This window comes from Cavia porcellus, unplaced genomic scaffold (genome assembly GCF_034190915.1).
Source record: "Cavia porcellus strain 051 isolate PalLab524CR breed Dunkin Hartley unplaced genomic scaffold, mCavPor4.1 scaffold_35, whole genome shotgun sequence".
In the NCBI taxonomy this organism is placed as follows: domain Eukaryota; kingdom Metazoa; phylum Chordata; class Mammalia; order Rodentia; family Caviidae; genus Cavia; species Cavia porcellus.
In genome coordinates this window covers 2831141-2856254 of record NW_026947518.1, presented here as the reverse complement: position 1 = coordinate 2856254, position 25114 = coordinate 2831141, and the positions used below count along the sequence as shown (strand labels likewise).

Here is a 25114-nt window from a genome sequence, read left to right as displayed (position 1 = left end):
CTCTACTGAATAAAGCCTAAATTACCAGAATATGAAATGTACAATAATCTATGATAAAATGTATTATTTCTACAACTTACAAGTTTACCTTTAAAAAATTCATATATGATAAAATAATATTAATTTCTTTTCTCAAGGGATTCATCACTCTTGGGAATTCCTAAAATAGCTCAAAACTAACATGAGAATACTGAATAGTATTCTTTACTTAAAAGGTTTTCCTAAAAATTTAAAAGTTTTGTTAAAGTAACAAAATGTATGCAACATTTCAGTTTAGGTATATTAATTATTATAGAAATCAATGCTATCAAATTACTATTACTAATAGTTTAGTTTGTACAACATTTATAACTTTTATTTGATTTTTATAAATCTTCATTGCAGAAAGATATCTCATAGATAATCTTAAATTAAGTAGAATAATTCAGGATGTTGCATGAATAAGCCATGTGACATGGAGTAGCTTCATGTTCAAACTTATAGTTCTGATCATTTAAATTACAACAAAAATACAAAAAAGGAAGAACATGTCCAATTCTTAAAGTATTTCAATTAATTTTAAAATTAAGTATCCCTGTAAAAGTAGACTTTGATTTACAGATAAGAAAAAATATTAAGAATCCAGAGTTTTGCAAAGATCTGAGACAACAGAAAACATCTATAATTTAATGAAACTGCAGCTTAAATGTAGGTTGTAGTTAATTTCAAAGCCATTTTACCCCTTACAAATTATCAATAAATAGGCAATTACATATTTAAAAATGTGTTGTATATGCTTTTTAACATTTGCTTGGCAAGATTCTCATAAATGATAATATCAGAAAAGAATACAAAACTTTCATTATTTTTACAGTTTGTAGGATTAACTTTCTAATACACAGAATATCTATAAAATGACCTGAAATAGTTCAGGTCATGCTATTGGCATGAACTTGACACTAGTTTTAATGCCCTTTGTCCACTTTGTCTGTTTCCAATTTTAGTTTGACAGGTAAAACATAATTTTCACTTCTTTAATGGCTAATTTTCTATCTGCTAGACATTTCATACAGATCATCACCTTACATCTTACGGTTTACCTTAGCTATGCCTATTTTTATGTTTACTCATAAGCCATACTTGCTATATTTAAGTTAGTCAATATTCTGAAAACAGATTAGTGTAGATTTGTTTTCCTAAGTCATATGGGTCAGAGAAACATTTGTTCTGCTTCTACATTTTACAAAAAAAAAAAAAACTCAGCTTTCTACATAGATATGTTGTGATTTGAGTACAATATGAATATATTTTGAAAATATACTGACTGGCAACTACAAAGGCAGTTGACAGTCACATAAAAGATGTAAACTATGAATATTAGTATGAATGATTCCAGGGCAGTTTATCATTTTTTGTAGATTATATTTAAGACATTTTGTGTGCTACAGTCAGAGTGTCCCCATTTAGGCACCTTTTAAAAGAATGACTTAAATTTAAGTACCCAAGGCTTATCATAATGTATAATTAGAAATAATTTTAATCTAACATTACTTATAATTTAAGAAAATCTGTTTTAATCTAATGGAATATTCAACTTCAAAACATTGCTTATGAAGATTTTTTCCCTAAACTCTAATAATAAAAAGTTATGAAAAGGTTATTAAAGTAAGAAGTGATGATAATTTTGAAAAATATTATGTTTTGTTTTGTTTTCTTTTCTTTTTTGAGGGGGAGGCAGCACCAGAGAACTGAATACAGAGCCTTCAAATTGAAATACATACAATAGGCCTTTTCATATTTTTTACTCAGACAAAAAATCTTACTAAATTACTAAATTGCCTGGGATGAGCTCAAATTTGCAGTCTTTCTACCTCAGTCTCCCAGAAGGTGAAACTATAGGAATGCACCATCATACCTGGCTTGAAAAAGTAATTCCTAATGAACCTGTTTTCTAAAAATTCAGTTATTTCATTAAATCACAGCACTCTTTGGATACTACAACTTCCCCATCTCCTTTCCCTAAAAATTAAAATTACATATTTAAAGCATGATTGTAGCAGAAAAAAACATATACACAATAATCTGTGAGCAAAAACACCCTTAAAATACTTCCCATAGGAGAAAAAAGAGGACTGTGTTAAACTCTACATTTCTGCCCATGCTCCCCTCCACTCCTATGGGGGCGCCTTGATTTCCCTGGTACTTGTCATTCACCTGAGCTCACCAGGCGCTGCCCTTGCTAAGTGCTGCCTCTCTGAGGACCCTCTTCCGTGGACAGCCAAATGGATCACCATCCTTTTCCTTGGCAGTTTGCTCAACTATTTTTTATTAGTGAGGTCTCCAGCTTCAATTGATTACTCTTTCTTCATTACCCTACTGATCGATTTCTTAGTTCTTATAGTTACTTTACATCATTTTTATTTATATATTTTTATATAAATCATTATTTACATAATTAATTTACAAATTGATTTTCTCTCTGTACTAAAATGTAAGCAAAACAAGTAGAAGCTTGTCTGCTTTGTTCAAAATACAGAGGTTTAAAATACACCTGGCACCTGTGGACAGTGCTTGTTGACTGTATGAAAATACTAAATACATGCATGTAGGTAGAATTTCCCAGAGTCTGATGTTGCTTGGTTCCCTGTAAGACTCTTTTAACAAGACACTGAAAACAAGAGAGCAGACAACACTTGGCCTTGTCTGCCTTTGAATCACCCGCAGATGTAGGGTTAGTTCAAGTCTCTATAACACAGTGCTCACTGGCTCTGACTCCAGGCGATGCAGCAGGAGCACCTGAGGTGTGGACTCCAGCAATGGTCTAGGTTAGTCCAGGAGATGCAGCCAGACTCTGCTGACAAGCTTACATTAGTGCATCTGTGAAGCTTGCTGAAAAGAAGAGGGGCAGCCGAAGTAGCCACTGAGCACTGTCCTGGAGCACAGAGGAATCACTTTCTCCTTCTGCCCAACAAACTTAGGAATGATGGTAATATTCTGCAGTTACTGATCTTCATGCATATTTATTTCCCTTTTTACTCTTCTAGTTTCTAACACTGGGTGAATTTTCCTCTTTTAAATTCTCTGCGTCTGAACTAACTAGGAAGGTCACAGCTGTCCTACTTAGCTAATACTGATTTTGTTTTTAAAGTAACTGTCTGCCAAATACCTGCTCAATCTAATAGCAAGTGTGCCCACTCTTCATAATGCAGGAATCACACAAAATGTTAGAGGATGCTGAGATAGCCCACAGTTGCATCCTGTCTGTGTCTTGCCTACCTTTCATCATCTTCCTTAGTTGTGTGTAATACACAATTAGATTAAAATGGAGGTACATTCTGAGACACTGGCCTAACAATCTATACCCTCTATAGGAAACCAGTATTTTGTGACTCCAATATTTATTTGTTAAGTATAATACATAAACATACATTTTTGGGAAGCTGAATCTTACATATAGCATAGGTAGCACATAATTCATAAGGTCAGTTATATCCAGGTAGTTGATTATACCAGTTTGTATGACTCACTAGAAAGTGATTAGGGGTGGATTTAAAACTCTTAAAAACTACAATTATACTTGTAAAAATCTTATACAGAAAATGAAGCCAAAATCTCCCTTATTCTGCTTGGCAGCAGAAAATTTGTAACCATGACACCTCCACCACCACAGTTTGACCCTTATTCCTCTTTGCTCTAAGAACTAAGATACCATGCTTACCCAGATGAACACAAAGGGTTGTTGTCCAAGTTATAAATCATGTAATTTTGTTTTATTATATCCTCTTAAATTGAATAATCCTGTCTTAATCAGTGGTTCAAGCATTTGTTTGCTCATCACAAAATATAGAATTCAATATGAATATCATCTATTACTTTATCACTTTTTCAAAAATACAAAGTTAAAAAAGTCACTTTGCAGAGTCATTTCAATCTAATCCTGAATTTAGATATCACAGTATAACAAACTGGAAGATACTCATCTAATTTTCTATGATAGCATGATATTTACAGTATTATTATCATAAAAATATGGTTACACAATAGAGAGCCTTGAAATGGGATTTTGCATGAAAGTGTATGTACATCATGACAATCCTCTAAGTCCACACATAGAAATCCACCTATCTTCCTTTTGACAGTCAGTGTGTGTGCTGCTTTCTCATCCACACACTCAAATGTTTGGGCTATTAGTCACATTACTCCACTTGGATTAAATTATGGTGCCTATAGCAGAGCTTCTCCTGGCTATTGGGAATACCACAATTGACAAAAAAGCTCTATAGTCTCACATAAAGTCTTTTTCCCCATGTATTTTATCCTCTCCTAGTAGGCTCCCTTTGGCTATCAAGTATCCCATATTTTGTAACAGAAGTGATATTTGTTCTTTTCCATTCTTACTCAAATGTGTAGGTAGACAGATCACTAATCAAAGAAATTAGATTTCCTATCTAATTTCTGACCTGTAGCCTGTTATAATGGTTAATGTATTATTTGGGTTAAAAGAGTCAAAATGAGACAATTCATGGATATTCTACTTGTTTCCATCAACATTACAGGTTTTGCATAATAGATGACTAGCTAGAGGACTAGCTAGAAGACTATAAGGATGTCATTAATCAGTTGTCTTCTATCTCCTAAAAACAATTCTTTGAAATCAGTCTTTGAAGGAATATGACAGAGATAAATAGGACACTTATTTGCACTGCCATATGCCAGAGCTTATTCTTGCGGCAAAACCACTTTATATAAAGCTACTAAGCCAGTAACATTCATTCTACTCACAATGAGGAAACTCCAAAATCAATCCTCTCTTTCTACATTTGTTGGCAAAGACATATTTTTTGTTTCTCAAATGTCGTCTTTTATTTATTTCTAATTTCCTATACTTCTGTATTCATTATATTCAGTGTCTTCCTTCTTTTAGCCCCACTTTGATTCTTTTTCTTATAACTGAGGTCTCTAAAGCATATTCCTCAAATATTCTTATTTCAACACATCATTTATTATAATTGACACTCATAAAAACATCTTGTATAACTGAATATTCAGTTATTTGAAACAGTTGCAAAATGAAAACTGATCATTTGCTCCAAAGTGTTATCACCTTAACTTTTGTTTAAATCAGTTTATCTTTAGCTTGCCTTCAATGATATTCTGATGAGTTTTAGTAATATTTAATTCCTTTTGCAGTAATTCAACCAATTGGAATAAAAATGATGTATATGCAAGAATAGTGTTCAATTCATTGTGGTAATTTGTAAATTAAATAAACAGTAGCATTTTCTTTGCACTATAAATTACATATGGAGCTTCTCCCCTCTGAGCAATTTTACAAAACAAATGTTTCAGCTGGTGCAATCATCCATCTACATTAGAAACTTTCTTATAACTGAGTTATTATAAACCGAGTTCTTGTTTTAATATTATAGTGAAATATTAAAAACTAATTGAGAGAAGCTTTATCGAACCATAACTTTTTCCTTTACTAAGACATGTAAGAGTGGCCATTATTTTAATTACCAATAAAACTATCAGTACATTAATAAATACCTAGGAGAACTAAATGATTTATTTATGCTTATTATCCTAGGGCAGTGAAGGTGAAATTTTTGGAGGTTTCAGTGTTACAAACAGCCCACTTCAACACACATGCTATAGGTTCATCACCACTGTCCTAAGACAATTAGTAACAATACTCTCTTCATTCACAGAAGGAAACTATTTGGATAATAATAATTTCTTTTAGTTTCCCATGACTTACAATATGGGACAAACCAAAGCCTCACAGTGGGAAACACAGTAATCCTAAGGAATTAAAAACGGTATCTGGTTTGGTTTGGTTTGGTTTTGGCATCCAGAGAAAATAGAGCACTACAGCTTTATAAGCTAAGGTATGGGAATAAATGGTGATAAACCAAGTCATAAAGGCCAATGAAGGATTCTTTCCTTGAGCCTTAGGAGGAACTCTGACCTTGACATCTTAATTTCAGATTTTTGGCTCCAGAGTTATAAAACAATAAATTCAATACTGCAGGATATTCTAAAAATGAAAAATACCAAGATTCCAGAAACAGTGGCAGAGAGGCCACCATGAATGGAGCAGAAAGTAAAATGAAGAAGACAAACTGACAACTAATGACAGAAAAAGAGCTCAACAGAAATGAGGCAGAGAAGGTTGGATGGTAGGAACAGCCATTTTGGAGAAAACAAGACATCATCATAGGTTGTGCTGATTTAATATCCTCTTGTTTTAAAGTCCCATCAAGCTTTTGTTCTTCTGTCTCCATCAGTTTTAACGTGTTGTATCTTATTGGATTTTATTATATGTGATGATATAAACAAAAACTTTTATAGACAAGGAGATTATACAGAAACCATTGTTCATTTTCTGTTAGTTGATTCTGAATACCCTGTAATACTGTCATTCTCTTGAATGGTTTTACATTGTCTTGATATGTTTGATGCTACAATACACAAAGTTATACCCAAAGATTTCAAGGAAAAAGACACTATGGTAACTACTTTTATGTCGGGATTATCTTGTGGTGAAACACTATTTTGCTTAAATGGTTATGTTTTGACCTGTGCTGATTTGTTGTTATGTTCTCTTTTATCTCAATCTCCTTTTTATTATCTACTTTTTCATTTTTATCCTTTTAATGAAGGGAAAAATAAAAAAAAATAACAGGACATATTATAGTAACCCACTTTGATTTCCTATTCACTTGATTTGAAACCCTGTATTGCTCTCACCATCTTGTTTTGACTGATTTTCCTCTATTTTGTTTTGCTTGATAGTACCAAGTTCGAAAGTATAGGCAACAACTATGAAGACAGTAAGATCATTATGAGCCCCATTCTGGTTGACTATTATCTTCTTTTGAAGTCCTAATATCTCCAATATTTTGGTTTTATTGGTTTTGTTCTTTACTGTTTTGTTCAATTTTATTATAACTGATGATATAGCAATTCTTTTTAAGATAGCAAGAGGCATTATATTAACCATTGTTGATCATCTTGTATTTTGTTTTTACAGTATGTATTACGTCCATCCTTTTGATTTGACTGACTCTGTCCTATTATGTCATATTTGGTTTTACTCTCTTCAAAAAAAAAAAAAAAGTAATAAGAACAGTAGGAGTAATAAAACCCAAAATGTGTAATTGTAATTGTACAAAAGAGAGGAAAATAAAGTGCTCTAAAGGACATAACTGCATGTATATTTAAGTGTATAAGATAGGTAACCGTATTACCGAGTTTTATTGGATCATTGAACAGAACTGTTTGCAGTCTCACTGTTTGAATGTCCACTCTATATGCTTTAATTTTGTAACTTGAACAACTATTTCTAAGATGACAATATGTAATCTACTAACTAGTGATTTCCTGTTTATTTTTTCTGAAATTCTGTATAATTTGTACCCTTTTTCTGTTTTTTTCTCCTTAAATAAAATTTTTAAATAAGACAATGCATCTGAGTTAATTTGTCATGATTGTCCTAGATATATAACAAATTTCACTTATACTTCGAACTACTCAAGAAGTTATTGGAATTATCTGCAAATTAAATTTCCCACATGGATAAAGATTCACTGGTCATACTTATTATTTAAGTAGTTTATGAATGGAAAACACTAGGAATACTAGAATTCTTAGAAATACTGAATTATGACTCTGACTTCACAATGAAATATACTACATGGTAGTTGGAGTAAGAGTACAAAGGGAGATGCTTAGTTTAGATCATGAATGTTCTGCCAAGGTTGACGTACTAAAGGCTTGGTCTTCAGCCTGTGGTGGTATGAGAAAATGTCTTTTAGGGGTGTGACCCAGTGGGAGGAACTATGTCGTTGTTGATATGATCTTGAAGGGGATACTGAGACCCTAGCCCCTTCCTGCTTCTTTTGTTTGCTTTCCAGCAAAGAAAGCAGGTTCCTCTGCCACAAATTCCATCATAAACCACTTCAACTCAAGGCCCAGAGTGGCAGGCGCATTGACCATGGACTAAAACCTCTGAAACCATGATCCCAATTAAACTTTTATTCCTTGTAAGTTATTTATCTCAAGTATTTTGTTACAGTACTAGAAAATAAACTAACACAGCACAAAAGCATTTGGGAGGTTGTAAGAATATCATTTCTATGTGTACACTAAAACAAAATTTTTCTATCAATGCTCACTGTCTTTACCATGGCTTCCCTTAACAAAATTTATATCACAATAAAACCATTAAGAATAATTATAAAGGTAGAGGTCACTATTTAAATATTTACAGAGCAATATAAATTATGCATATTTTAAAAAAACAAAAACTGTTCTCTATTCTGTGACTTAGATGAGTGTGCTAAAGGCTGGATCCCTGAGCAGCACTATTAGGAGGTGCTAAAGATCTTTAGGAGATTAAGCTTAATCAGAGGTCCTTAGATCACTGAGAGTATGCCTTCAAATAAGACTGGAGTTGCGATCTCACTGTTGTCGGTATTCCTGGCTCATGATGTAAACAATATGCAACCCATATGCCTCCCCATCACTGGCATCCTCCTCACTAAAGGCACAAAACAATGGGCCCACCTTATCCTGAATTGGAACCTCTGAAACTGTAAGCTGAATTTTCTCTTAATCAGCAAATGCCTCAGGTATTTTATTCTAGTATCTGAAAGGTTGTAATACAACATGTAAAGCCTGTGCATCACTTCCTGGTAGTACCCTATTTAAAGGTTTATTTTCCACTCTTCAGCATTATTTTTAAAAGATGTTTTCCTTCTTTGGCAATGTAAAAATTTCACTGTACAACATCATTCTCAATAAATGTTTTCCTTTAGCAATATTTAGTTCAAAATAATTAACTATAGCATCATTGATGCCTTAAAATCTAAATCAAGTAAAACAATTTAAAACCACTGTATACTTCTTTTAGATTTTGAAATCCTAAGGTTTAAAAACTTACAGTTTATGCTTTGAAAGATAAAAGGTTATTCCTTTATAATTGTTTGGTCCTAACTAATAGCATTAGCTAATTTACAGTGAGGACCATTTCACTCTCTTAGAATGTTTTTCCATGTGCAAAGATAGAAATTATCAAATTTATGTATTCTCATGCTGAGATTTCCTGATATTATTTTGTTTACATCATTCACAAGGTCAATCATCATCCTCAGAAGTAATTATTAATTTTTTAATATATTTTAGAAGAGTTTTACAAAATGAAGTCAGTGAGCTATCCTTCAATTTCAGTTATTAATTCCCCTCTGTATGTTGCTGTTTCCTATATGTAGCTGCATTAGGCTTTGCTTTTGTATTTGTCAAAACTTGTTCAGGGACAAAAGATACACATACTGCTCTTTATAAGGAACAGGTTGCAGAGGGTAACTTTTGAGGACACTGCATCCTACACACACAGAACACAGGATTAATGCTTGAGTAACATCTCTGTTTCCTTAAGATAAATGTGAAGAGCTGAAGCAAATTGTGCTAGTACCTAACAAGATATGTTTTAAAACAAGATCATAACTATACAGATTATATAAGAAATAACTGGTATTCTAGTACCCACATAGCATGTTTACTACTCAGTATCAAGAACCCTGACAAATGATATGTCTGTGTATCAGAAACTTCATATAAAACACATACTAAAGTACACTACTGGAGCTGAGGGTCCACTGATATTTGTACAAAACTCTGTTAACAAGTATTAACATTTGTGGAGGCTTTAAGAGGGAACATTAAAATATACTTCTAAAAATTTATGCAATTTCTTGGTTACAATAAAAATGAAGCACATTTTCATAATAATTTCTTCTTTTGTGAAATGCTTTAGTAATATCTGCGAAAAGAGCTATTTTATTTTTGTGATATCATTTAGTAGACAAAGATTGAAATATTCTTCCCAGTCTTTGAAAATATAATATTGAACACTGTCTTGCAAAGAGACTGCTCTAAAAATTTATACAGATGTCAAGTACTATTTGACTCTAAAACTAAAAGTCTACAAAAATAAACAATTTCCTTTCAAAGTGATATTGTAACCCCTTGCTTTGATGACTCTTCTCTTTCTTAATGAAGAAAAATGGGAAAAAATTGGAAATTACTCAAAATTGTGTGGCCAAGATAAAAACAAATAAAGAACTTTCTGGAAGAATATAAAATCAAAGCAATTAGACTTGCTAGTGCAAGATCACTGAATCTTTGGTCTTAAAGCCTGAGGGTAGAATTTTGCCTTTAGGCCCAAAACCTAAAATGCATTCCATACCAATAACAGGTTTTCTGCTTAAAATTCAAATTTTCTTTGTTCTCATCAACAGATGACAAGAATCTAAAACAAATATATGTACAGAGTAATCTGCAGATGTAAGCTGGCAGTAAGAATCTGAGTCAACCTAAATGAGTCTAACCTAGTGGAGGCAAATCAGTAAAATCAACAATTGAAAGATAAAGTATATTTGGATGAAAATAATTACAAAATATATCTCAATAGATCAATATGAATATTTAAGATAAATGATAAAAATGATGGAAATTTTTCTATATAAAATTTAAAAATATGCAAGATGACAGAGGAAAGAATACCACACAAGGTTGAGCCCATTTAGTGTAACTTACTGACTTAACAGAACTTTGTCTCAAAAGAGAAATATACAGATACGTATGTATAATTTTAAAGTTCTGAGGATATAACTCAAGGCAAAGATCCTCAGTTTAATCTCAGGACCACAAAAAATAAACCAAAATGCATAAATACATACAAGTAAAGAGACAGAAAGAGTGAAATGAAACAAAAAGGTGATGGGCGATAGTAGCAAAAATCTCCAATCAGAAACATGTTAATTGGAATAAAATCAGGGCCAGGCTAAAGACTACACTGGGTAATGATTAACAACTTAAATATATACTAAAAGTAAAAATTACAATATAGTTAAAACACAACATTAACAAATTATCTTGCTTTACCTCCAAAGAGAAGAGAAATTAATAATCATGAGAGTTACTGGGAGAAACCAGGGATATATTGGGAGATTCACAACTTTACAACAGGACATTTTGGATGGGGAGAAACCAACAACCGAAAACACCTCAAGTGATAAAATTAAAAGTGGGTTCAGAGATTTTATTTAGTCAGTGACACAATAAGATGTCCATCATTTATGGGTTTTCCTTTCCACAGGACTTACATTGTTGTGAACAGACATACGGCTCATTCTGGCCAATGCATTATAAGAAATGATGTGTCAGGTTTGGGCCAAAGCACAGTACAGTATACTTGCATCCCACCTCACAATGATACTATACTTTAAGTCTTGAATATGGCAAATTAATAATCATTTTATGTCAAGATAAATGAACTAGAACTCTTTCAGATAAATCATGGTTTATGGTGACCCAAATAGTATAGCATATGCCAACAGAAGGAATCAAAATGTAACTCCAATATGTTGAGTGTACACATTTATTTACTACAGATTTGTAATGTGTAAATTTCCTAGAGACATTTTATACTGAAAATTATAAAGATATCCTTTGCAATTTATACTCAACACTATTATACTTAATATAATCATACAATTTGAATAATTTAGAAGCATTATTAAATAAGCTATCTAAATGAACAATATATATTAAATTTAACTCTCTGAACCACAGTACTCAAAGTGCATGAATAGTCAAAAGAAATGTGTATGTGTTTATTAGTATAACATATCCTAGTTTCATACACTTGGTTGAAGGACTTCTTTAATTTCACTTTAGTATTTTTATAGATATTGCTTCCTAATTACGGGGGAGATGGAGACGAAGTTAAGCATTACTTTTATTAGCCAACAGGTTTCACTTTGCTGAAATAAACAAAGTCAAACCATTTTAACAACCTATTTTGCTTACTATGGTACATTACTTCAAAATACTAATTGCATGCAGTACAGATTTTAAAAACCTATTTAACATTTAATGTCGACCTATGCTTTTTTAAAAAGGATAATATAAATTCTCTAAAATTTACAGTCTGTCTATCAACCGTTAAAGATCCATATGTTCTACTTTTTAATTATCATCTTAATAACAAGGTACAGGATTAATAACCTTCTGGGGTTAATATTTCCCAGACAGATTCAGATCATCAGCTGTTCTAAACTGGTCATGAATTCTTTGAAAGTGTATTATGTCTTGATCAGTGTTGCTTAACTAGCTTATACGATTTTTATAGTCTTTTTATTTGGTAGGTAACAACCTCCCTATCCACCTTTAAACTTTCATTTTATCAAGGAAATTGATGATGAGAAATAGACCGTATAAAATAGAGAAGTTAAATCAATGTATAAACTTTTTTACCTGTACCCATGAAAAATAAGTAATACTTCAGTTTTCATAATTATCTATTTTTCCGTTATAGTTGATTTTCCCTAAAGCTAGTATTAGATCATTTTTTCCTAAAATGATGTTCATTGTGTTTTTTGTTTGTTTGTTTTGAGCCACAATCTTGCTATTTAGTTTAGGGAGGCCATGAATTCACTTTGTGTCCAAAACTAGTCTCAAACTCATGGCAATCTTTCTGCCTCAATATCCAAAATGTTGGAATTACAGGTGTGCACCACCACACACAGCTTGATTGCATATTTATTTAGCTATCTGATAAAGTCTCATTGAGTATTTGCCATAGGTAGTCATTATGCTGGCAATTTATATAAATATGAAATATTTAATCTATTATTTCAATAATTCATAATTCAGTGATAGATATTTATATGGTACAAAATATAGCCTACGATAGGCATTGAATTTCCAGTGTCCTAAAAAGGTACTTCCTACTTAAACCTTCCATAAATTTTCCAAAAAAGTTGAGAGAGTCTTTTGTGCCTTGAATGACCAAGAAGAGAAAGCATAATATACAAGAAAGCTGAAATAACCAGAGATAAAAAGAGGTCCTTCCAGACTCAAAGTCATGACCCTAGGCCTATAGATAACAGGAAGTCATGGGAAGACACTACTAGCTTTGAAAAGCTGGAATCTGGAGGTGTCAGAAGGTTGTACAATGTCAGAAGACAGAGCAACAAGTTAAATGGTAGGTAAAGAGCAGGGCTTAGTAGAGGTCTGAGCAGCTTCACCTTTTTTTGTTTTTGTCTTTTACCTTTTTATCGGTACCAGGGATTGAACTCACGATTGCCTGCTTGCAAGGCAGGCACTTATGCCACTGAGCTAAATCCCCAGCCCCTCTGCAAAGTTTTTGTTCAATAATTTGTAATGACAATGGCTTTTAGAGTGAGAAGCACTTTAGTATTTCTATTGTACTTATTTCTATAGGGTATTTTTGGACTATATTTCTCTGTAGTTTATATTTCACTAGCTAATAATCAATTAAAGATACATAATAAAGTCATAATTATATATGCATTACAAAGAAATTGAAATGATACACACTACAGAAATACATCGAGTTCTTAAAGGAAAATGATAGCTCTTTTCTAAAATGAAAAACCACTGAAATAATCTAAACACACTAAATACTACTATGCCACTAACCATGCAAATGTACATAATTATTTAGTTTTGAGATATCATTTTGTCTTCAAAGATCAATTAAAACTCAATACTTTTCAACAACACAAATAAATTTCCCCTCCTTTAAGTTGTGGATGATGAGAACTGTATCTAGCAAAGAAAAAGATGACCCATATAGAGATTTGCTAACAGACAGTGGGGTCATTGTTGTGATTATACCTGACTGTCATGATTGTATGCAGATGTCCCATCAAAGTCTCATGAGCTCATAGGTGGGACTTTGAAAAGGGATCGGAACATGAGTGCGTGAGATTCATCAGTGGATTAGTCTGCTAAATTTGACTTGGGAGGTGAACTCTGGTTGGATAAGGGAGGTCACTGAGGGTATGGCCTTACTGGGCCTATTCTACTCTCCTCTTTGATGTATCTCTGTGTCCTGCTACTAAGTAATGAGCTTTTTTTCTCTGCCATGTCTCTTAGACATGCTGCCCTGCCTTGGAGCCACCTGTCTTTGAACTGAAACCTCCACAGACTGAGCTAAAATTGACCTCTCCTTTAATTTATGAGTCTCATATATTGTATCTCAGCAACAAAAAGTAACTAGGACCAATATAGAAAATTGCTACTAGAATGCTTGGCCACTGGTATGATTATATCTGACAATGTGGTTCACAACTCTTTGGTAGTAGTTTGCAGAAAATATTTGGAATGCTTTGGAGATAGAAGCTAAAGAAATCCTCAAACACTTATAAACAACTCTGATTAATTCTGCAGACCGGAAGAATGCTAATAGGACTGCAGAGAGTAAAGGCTGCCCTTCAGATTTTCTAAAGGAGTGCAGATTCTATTGGGGAATGGAGACCAAGCAAGTTACATTCTGACAAAAAACTCATCTACATATTGTGCTTGTCAGGAGACTGAGGAAGACTATGTTTAAACATGGTGAACCAATTGATCTGTTTGGGGAAATTTCAAAGCAGCTGAACATTCAGGCTGCTGGTTTCTTTTAGCCAGATGTACAGTGAACATCGGGAACATAATCCAGAGCAGAAAAGTTTCAATAACTCACATCCTGGCCAGAAAAGAAGTGTGTGTAAGCTGAGGGAAAAGGATATGTGTTTCTTGAAGAGATTATGAAACTGGACAACAAGAAAGATGCCTTGAGGAGATATCATGAGTCGCCAACACCCAACCTGTTGCAGGACTAAAGGTGTCAAAGTATAAACTTTCCATTTGAGACTCTGGGCCCAGCTCAAAAAGGTACCTAAGGAATTGTTTCTCTAGGATTCAGTTCACTGTTCTCATCCATCCAAGTACTCAGAGGCTGTTATAAGCATGTGCCAGAGGCACGCTAGCAGAAAAATTTGGAATGATCTATAACAGTGATGTTGAGTCTTTTAGAGCTTTCAATGATAACAAATAGCTGGCTGCAACAGATAGGTTTGCCACAACTGGTCTATGTGACACTGTATTTTTCCCATACTTTTTGATAATTTCATTCATATTGTTCTGTTGAAAATTAAATCAGTTTAATAATGTAAAAAATATGTCTCACCATGTATACATTAAACACAACTTTTAAAACTTGCTTTCTGGTAATCAAAAGTGAAAAACAACAGAGATGAAAAATATTTTTCACTAAAATGTTATTGTATGTAAAAATAAATGATGACATTACTATTTCAGATGAGTTGATGGAGTGCTTAGAATCAAGTTCTTTCAATACTAAGCATAGTTTTATATGTAATTTTAGGTATAAATTAAACAGTATCCAAAAATTATTATGAAATGAAATATAGTAATTATCAGATTTTATTCAATTTAATTATCCCTAATAACCAATATATGGCTATTTTTAAAAAGCTGCTTATCTTTTTAATTACAGTACCAAAATTTTAAATAAAACCACATAGCTATTAAATTTTAAATGTTATCAAACGTAATTACTGAAGCTCAAAGAAAAGAAAATAGAGTTTTAGTTATAAAATTCCTTTCTATACTGTAAAAAGCCTTTTATTTCTCTGGTTCAGAGCAACTGCTTACTACCAGTTCGAGTTAATAGCCACAGTACTCCAATATGAGATACTCACTGTTGTGTGACATAAAGTGGGGGGTAATCTGCAATGGTCATTAAGGATTTTGAATATTATTCTTAACTACAGATCCTATTGCTATTACTATAATTTATCCTTTATAATGTTCTACAATGGCTAAAACTAAATCAAATAAGTAAAAAATTCAAAAAGAAAAGAATAGACACAAGAGCTAATGTTTAAAACATTTATATTATTTATTTTAAGAACAGAAGAATAATTTAAGGATATATATTCTTCAATTTCTTATTCCATACAATGTTACTGCATACACTGGATCTGTGTATCTCTGTGTTTTGGTTTAATTAGCATTAAAATCATCTCATTTTTAGAAGTCTTAAAGAACTAAAGCTAGTTCTTCAATTTTTTCAGAGTAAGATTTACAATTTACCAGAGTAAGATTTAGTGTTTACAAGAGTAAGATTTGGGATTTACTAGAGTAAGATGTAGGATTAGTTCTTCATAGTAAACACAAAGACAAAGCATTCACCTATATTTAATGGATGTAAAAATGCTTCAGTATTAATTTAGAACACCTATTGTGTTATAAAGAAAAAAATTATTTATGCACATTCTTTTGTTGGTTATCATATTACTTTGCTGGAGTTTGTAAGTATTTTTGAAATATTCAACACAGAATTCTTTTTTTTTTTATTTAAGAGAAAAAAAGGTGGCAGAAAACAAAAACAAAAAGCAAAAGAGAATACAGTGTGAAAATTTAAGGAACAGTAGTTCCTCAATTCCCTGATGTATTTATCACTTATAAAACTAAGCTCCAACCATAATCTTCAGAAATTAGTCTGTTTTACTTCATTCCCAATATCAGCAATGTCATGTGATCTGTATTTTGAGCACCTTTTCAATTTCCAAGAGGGTCATTCATTTCTGAGAGCTTAAATTACTGTATTCAACAAAAGGATACAGTACTTCAGTAATTTTTGCAATATCCAGTAAGGTTTTTTTTTTTTTTTTTTTTTTTTTTACTCTTACTTGTTGGATCTGAGAAATGTAGTATTTAGATCAACTAATATACTAAAATTCTTTCACTGCATAATTTTGCCCATGATCACAGCCTAATTTTTTACCAGATCCTCGCATTCTGGCCAGACAAATGACTCTCAGCATTACTAAAGCTTTCTGTTCATTAAGAATTCTGTAAGAACTGATGTACAGGAGTCACAAATAGTGCACATTAAGAGTGCACATTTCATATTTTCATACCTTTGAGACAGCCATTCTGTTTCCCTGAAAAGGTGGCTCTTTTACAGATGTGTTGCAGAGTTTATAAAAAGGAGGTGACTACTTTTCTCCTCACTCTCAATTTTCTATCACCATGATTAACTCTTCCTCTTAATACTGTTTCACAAAAAATTACAAAAAACTACACGAGGACACTTTCTGTTATATAGTCTGACTGCTATAAACCAAGAATGTTTTAGGCTAGAATATCTCTTATAAGTCTACTAACAGGGCACATGGCACAAAGAAACATAATATACAACTTTGCTAAATTAAGTTCTAGGAAATACTTTTTAAAATGAATTATTTAGTAATTGATGACACAAGAAAATGTTTCAGAAAATTATTATATTCTGTTTTCACTTTTGAAACCTAAAGTTACGCTATTTGCTAAGGATTATTTTCCAAATTTACTAAAAAGAGTGGCTCAACTCCTAATAAAATGGCCAGGGTTGATTTTGTTCACAGGCATGCTCTGAATATCTACCCAAATAACTCCAATGGCAGGAAACCACTGTCCAAATGGCTACTTTAAATGGAGAGGAGAGAGAAAGGTAGAAGAACACAGACTGACCTATGGAAATATGGATTAATTTCCTATGTTTTACGTAGTGCTCTATAGGTCTGTACAAATAGTTTTAGTCTTTACATTAAGACAATATTTCCAACTAAAATACTCCTAGAAAACACATTTTCACAGAAACATCAGATAAAATTTACACTACAAATTCTCTACTATGATTGTATAGTTTTGTCACTCACAAGATATTCATAAATCAACTGAAGTTGTGTCTAAAATAGTTAAAAATGGCCACTTAAATTAGCATGGGTCAATAAACGGGAATTTTAAAACTATATGCTACTTCAAATACATTTAATGAAAAAAATTTAAAGTGTGTCTCAATAATAGTTTAAATACTATAAACTATTGGACTATAACCAATGGACTTTTAAGTTATTTAATCTTTTATATCTAGATTATTTTAACTTTTGCATTTTAGTAGTTTCTTTTGAAGTTCTTTCTTAGTGATTATTTCCTTGCTTGTTTTAGTCTGTAGGGAGCATGAAGGAAAACTCCATTAAATAGTTAATTCTCTTCATTACAAATAATAACTTAAATACTATTTCTCTCTATTACCTTTTATTTAAGGTTAGGATTAGGTTATACTGCCTCATCTACATGTGTTATAAAATTAGTCCATGTTTGCCAGTTTTCAAATATTCCTACTGTTAACAATTTCCCATATATGTTTCTTGGGTATAATCTAAAAGTAATATAGCTCATGTTATCTGCAATACTTCAGTTTAATTATGTATTTAATCTACTTTTTAATGTTTGAATTCATGTGTTAGTTTCCCCTCCATAATTTGATTTCACAGGTCATCAGTCTTTATTCTTACAGAGCAGAATCTTAGAAAAAGTAAAAAATAACTTGCTGTGAAATAACCATCCATAAGTGTTCGAGATTAGGGCATGTCTCTCTAAGGGTTTTTGTTGTACTATTTCCTAGCTCTGTGACCTTGCAAAAATTATTTAACAAATCTGAGTTTATATTTTGCATCTATAAATTAGGATAAGTTACACTTGATATATAGGACTAATGTGAGTAAAATGTTTGAAGCAAAGTCTAGTATGTGATAATTAATAAATTTTGATCACATTTTCCTTTATTTTGTCATTTATTTTCTAATACAGTCTTCTCTTTCCTTTAGTCCTCCTTTTCCTTCTGGTAATATTAACATGCAGTGCCCAAACTGTGTATTTTACACTACCATTAAAATTATCAATGGGAAAAATCTAAATTAGTCAAATATAACACAAAAGTGAAAAGTACACCCACATGAGTCAGAATTATCTTAGCACGAGAATTTATTATTCACTACTTAGCTATTGTTAGTATAAAACACGAAATATCTGTTGGTATTTTACGTTATTTTTTTTTAATAACTGGGATTCTCCACTGGAGAAACAGAAGTAAGGCATACTTCAAAGGACCATTGCTAAAGATAAAATGTGAAATGATAGGGACTGTGTCTTTCAAACAGAAAACTGTAGCAAAAGCGACACTTCCTCAAACAATTCTGCCCTATCTCTCCATAACACATTAAAAGTAGTTTAGGAAAAAAATCAAAACCAGACTGACAGCAGCAATCTCACCTGTGGCTGTAAGTGTATGCCTCTCCTGGCTACCAGTTTTCTATGAAATAAAGCTTAATCAACATGCACATAATTAGCAGAGAAGATCAAAAGCTTTTTCCCCCACAAATGATTTTTATCTATGATACTATGAAGCCAGTGGTAAAATTTTATCTATTTTTAGTAAACAAAAAATAGGAGCTCTGAACTATCTACTTATTGGATAAGAACCTAGAAATTGTTTTGTTTACTGAGAATATATATAAATACATATTTTTTTCAAGTTATATAGATATTGAAAGAGTATACAACATAAAAGATTCATTAACTTCATAATGACAAACACTACATATTGGTGGTTACTAATTTTCATAAAAAAGGAAAAAATCACATCTTACATTAAAAGGTTATTTTTCAGAGATAGTTTAATGAACTATCTACTAGAAAAAAGAAAATAAAAAATAATAAAATCATAGAATATAAAATAAATCTAAAGCAATTAAGTGTTAAAGAGAGGAAGATTCAACTCTTCATAGGATTTTTAAAAATGCACATTTAATGAATAACTTTTGATTAAAATATTAAATTCAAACAACAGTTTAGTAAAATGATTAAAAAGTTAAAATCATATCTAATTTCCAGATTTAAATTTGGAGATATACTACAAGAAACAAGGTAAATAATATAAACAAAGAATATGATATGAAAATACAATTTCCAAGAGAAAAGGTTAAAAGAGATGTAGCAGAAAACATCTGTTTTTATCACTGAATATTTTTAAATAGAAAAAAAAAACCTAAAAATCTTCAAAAGAGCTCTTTCATTTTAGGTTGATATAAAAAAGTATTATTAAAAGCTGCAGAAAAGATAAAACATAAAAATTCAAGTACTATCATAGTTAAATGTTACTTTCTGGAAAACAGTATTACAAAAATTATACATTTTTGTAAGCTTTGAAAAGCAACTATTTCCAGTTAACAAAAACCTAACCATAAAGTATCTTTCTGCCAAATTAAAATACTATTTTAGTAGAGTCCTAGTGTATTAAAATCCAAATTGTTAATATTTTTACAATCTGCTTATAAAACTTAGTTTTATTTTTCCAAATTCATAATTACTGTGTGTAACATTTATAAAGAAAAGTGTCCTGATATTACATATCAAAATTTATTTCTGAGGAAAATTTGTATAAGCAGAATTCTAACATTACTATGTGTAAAACACAACAGTTACTATAATATAGAAGAAAACAGAATGTTTACATGTAAGTCCCATCAACTTGTCATTTATAGTTTAATCTTTTTCACATGATTTTAAACTTTATACCAAAAAGGATATAAAAGAGTACCAAAAATCTGTTATTTCATTTATCCCAAGTCCTAAAACCTAATGAGGATGAGAATTTTCACGTACTTAAAATCACCCCATTTAATGGATATGTCTTCCATCCTAGTTTACCCAGCACAGTAGTTGTATCAAGCAACACAACTGAAAGTGAACAGATAAAGCTTGCATGAATTTCTCAACTAAAAAATACATTAAATTATTTGAATAATTAATGTATTATAATACTTATTATTTAAATCATCAATAATCATTAATATCTTATTCATCACATTCACAAGTTATAGTATTTAAAATTTTTTCCATATGTATGAAATATGTGTACATAATGACAGCATTGCGTCATGATAAAATGCATGGTGATAATTTCAAATGCATTTAGGTTTAACAATGCTGAGTAAAATAGCTAAATGATACAATTTAAAGAATCATTTTTACTAACAGATTCTTAAAACTAATATTAACTTTAAACTGAGGAAATATTCAACTTTGCTTATTTTCCTATTTTAATAGTCTTTTCCGTCAACATTAATAAAAAAAAACACTTAAAAGGTTTCTTTCTAATATTATTAAATGTGCATTAATAAACAGGAAGTATGAAAACACTTATGAAAAGAACACTATGCTCAAGAGCAGATGCCATTACTGCAAATAATAGGTAATATACTGTTTGCTAAAAGATGGAAAAGCAAAATTAAAGCTATACCCCTTTCTTTCACTAACCTAGAGTAACCATCATCTGGTCCAAAAATATCAACTAAACAAATAACAAGAATAAACTATATTAAATGATAAAATGGACAATTATAAAATACACTGGCGATTAAGCCAAGGTTGAAATGCAAATCTGGAAGAATTCACAAAGAAGATTAAACCTGAGCTAGGCGAGAACAAGATGGTCTTCAATCAGATGTGATGACAGACAGACAGATAGACGATTTTTAAAAATTCCTCTGGAGTCTGAAATAGGAGTGGGGATTATACTGGCAAAGTAGGAGGACAGAAACAAATCTAGAAAGACAGAGATGAGCCAGGAGTATTTTTGCTATGTTTACAGTAGAAAAATATGTAACTATCAAAATTTAGCAGCTCTATACTTTTTCCAGCGCTGGATCACAGGCACAAGGTAGGGCAGGCAACGGGCTACACCCTGAGGAGACAATGCTTATGTAGCTCATTATTGGGTTCGGTTCACCTTGCAATGAGGAAGGATTCTTTAAGTGCAGTTTTGAAAAATGCCATTGTTAGTTCATTATTTACCACCTGTTTTTTTGTCTACAAGAATTTTGTAGTTCTACTTAATTGAGCCACTGTAATGTATTTCAGGGACATGTTATAAAAGATGCACCTAGTATTAAATTTCTGTGGTAAACGCTGTATACTCATTACTGAATATTCAAACTGGTAAAACTCAACTATATTTTTTCAATTAAATTTTATGTAGAAAATTCTCAAATGTTTTAGGAGAAAATAGTTTTTAAAATCACAACTCATTATCATTTTATTAAACACCAATTTATGTTCTATTTATTTCATCCATAGCTACTCTCCCAGTGCAAGACTTTTTGAAGCAAATTTCAGTAGTCAAATCATTTACTCTGTGAAACTGTCACCATGTGTGTATTTCTAAAATAAAGATTTATGCTAGAATTACTTTTAGTACATTAACACAGATAGCAATTACTTAATGTCATCAAATACTTTTAATGTTTTATTAATTCCCCAGAAACCAAAATCAAAATACTGCTCTACATTACAATGAGATTGCTTTTAAAAATTTCTTATTATATTTTTCAGGTAGACTGAAGTGTGTTCAGTATGTTAAAGGTATATTTCTATGTACTGTGACAAAATCTCCACATCTTTGTAAGCTATGGCTATGATCAAGCTATAAAATACTCTCAATCTCCCTTAAATGTTCCTTGTGGCCCTCTACAGTGATCCATTTTCCTTCCCATCATCAGACAATGACTAATCTAAATTCTGCCCTCGAGCTGACTTTTCCTAAATATCAAATGCAGAAACAATTTACCATGTATTCTTTTGAATTTGGTTTCTTTCAGGTATAATGCATCTGAGAACCATTTTTACTGCTTCAGAAGCACTAATAATTACTTTTTTTGGTCTTTTTCCTTTTTATCGGTATTGGGGATTGAACTCACGACTGCCTGCTTGCAAGGCAGGTGCTTATGCCGCTGAGCTAAATCCCCAGCCCGTAATAATTACATTTTATTGCTGAAATTATTTTAGTGTACGGGATTTGCTAGTTGATAAACATGTGAGTCACTTAATATATGTGTTTAAATTTAAAATAACTTTACAGTAAATGATGTGCTGCCTTTATTCACCCTCAAAAATATTTCCTCTTCATTCTTACCAGTTTCAAAAGTCCTCTTTTGTGAGTATCACAGTTGTGCTATCATGGTTGGCCGGATGTCCTGAGTCAATTTAAAATGGTTATCTTCCATGGCCATTTTGTCTTTGATGGTAAGTCAGATTTTGCACTGGACCAGGTCTGATGAATAAAGTGGTTATGAACACAAGGTAGTGTTTTCATGAATCTGACTCCCACAGATGGCACCTGGCAGCAGCATTTACTCTACGGTCAGTCACTCCTCCAAAGACACTCATGAAAGAGGACTTGCTGGACTATTTCAGAAAATGGCAAGAATGATAGAATACGTCTGTTCAAAATGGGGGAGAGGAAAAATGTGTAAATGTTGTAAAAAAGAGAGGTAAAAAAGTGCTCTAAAGGATACAACTGCAAGTGCGTTTAGGGGTGTTAAGATAGATGACCATATTACTAAGTTTTTGTTGGATCACTGAACACAACTGTTTACAGTCTCACTGTTTGAATGTCCACCTTGTATGGTTTAATCCTGTAACTTGAACAACTATTTCTAAGATGGCAATATGTTATCTATTAACTAGTGATTTTTTATTGTTTTTTGATTCTGTATTACTTTTACCCTTATACTGTTCTGTTTATTTTTTCTCCTTTAAATAAAATTTTTAAAAAATGGGGGAGAGGGTATTTTAAGGGACATCAATGGTGATGGGTCTTTCACTGTAATTTCTTTAAATTTAAACACTCACATATTTTTTTTTCAAGTACCACTTGCATATAAAGTCATAGTAAACTTTCCCTTGTAGGTTTTTATATGAACTTAAGGCTCTTATTACTCCAGGGGAAATAATTAGGAGTATGATTCCTGGATTATATGCAAAATACTTATTTCTAGAACTATCTTTCAAAATGAATTCCCAAATGGTATGAAATGTTATTTTCCCAACAGCAGTTTCTCCACATATCAGGCTGATTGTCTAGTATTTTAAACTCCTTCTAACAGACATGCCACACAGTATCTCATTATTTTAAAATTAATTTTCCTTAAAGAAAAACAATAAATCATCACTTTTAACATTTAAAAAGTTTATTTTCTATGAAAGAGAAAAAACTAGAACGTTTTGTATTACATGAGATACCATTAAACATTCTTTATCATTTACTTTATTTCCTTTAAATTAGTAGGTAAGAAGCTGGATCAAATTCCTGTTCAACCTACTGTTATTTTTATATTTAGTTAGCCAAATTCTCTGGTGGTCTTTTATAGGCCTAATATCAGCAAAATAGCAAAGAGGTATCAATGTCTGCTAGGGACAAAACAAAAGCAGATGGGAATGAATTTTCAAAGGGCTACACTAACAAATAAGTTGATCTTAGATGAAGGTAGTGACTGAAATCTTAAACTTTAAAATATACTTAAATTCACACATGCAAATGTTAGTAGATATCTCATGGTATCTTTTGCAGAATGTTAGAAAAACATTACTTTTAAAACTGGTAAAGAAAATGAGAAGAACAAAACATGCATTTTGCTTTCTCTGTACAAACTATTTCTGCTTAACAAAATAGTTAATGAAGGACATTTCTCTTATAGAAATACTCTAGTTAATAAATGAAGAAGAATGAATGAATGTAGTACACCATTTGCTACTCCTAATGAATTAATATATCTTGCTAATGGTTTTCCAAGGCTGTTAAAATCACAGAAAGAAATAAAAGGAGAAATCAAAGGCTATAGTTTTTAAAAAGTTTATCTTTATAGTTCAATTTACTCCATCTGAACATAAAATTAAATACATTAGATGTAACAAAAATAAAGTTCAGGAAAGGTAGGATATAAGCAACATACACACACACACACACACACACACACACACACACACACATACACAATCTGGGTTCATTCAGTGCAACATAAATAATTCCACAAATTAGAGAAAAACCTGAGTACATCATTATAACAACTATGAAAAAAAGCTCTATTTTGTTATTGAATAGAAATTCTTTTTAAGCTGTGGGATAAAGTATTTTAAATAATGCAGAAGTCTGTAATATCAGTATGTACTTTGTTACTCTAAAATGGAACTTTAATTATGAGTGCATTTTTACTTCCCCAGTGCATGAAATACTTCCCCAGTTCCCTAACCAGCAGTAAAAGTGACAATACTGATTCTCAATCATTGTACAATGAATGTCTATGTACATTCTTCTTTAATCCCCAAAATGCTCCATCATTGTTTCCATTTCAAACAAATCGTTATGAAACCTGTATATCAAAGATACATATGCTTGCCTGTGCTCATTTTAACACTATTCACAATCGTCAAGAAATGGAAGCATTTGATAAACTGGATAAAATGATGCAATATGCATACACAAATACTGCTCAGCCCCAGGAAATAATGAAGTCCCGTGTGGTAACAGGGTAGAATGAAAAATGCCAGGTAGAGAAGCATGAGTGTCTCATAAACTCACTCATATACA

General features: G+C 31.7%; 1 long non-coding RNA gene across 1 annotated transcript in view; it reads right to left on the bottom strand.

The window, feature by feature from the left end:
* The window catches only part of LOC134474702 (uncharacterized), a 74275-nt gene that overhangs the window by 8481 nt on the left and 40680 nt on the right, over window positions 1-25114 (bottom strand). The window contains exon 2 of the long non-coding RNA XR_010045578.1: window positions 1-25114. This exon is cut by the window's left edge and continues 8481 nt beyond it; it is cut by the window's right edge and continues 18167 nt beyond it. This is a non-coding gene — a long non-coding RNA (uncharacterized LOC134474702).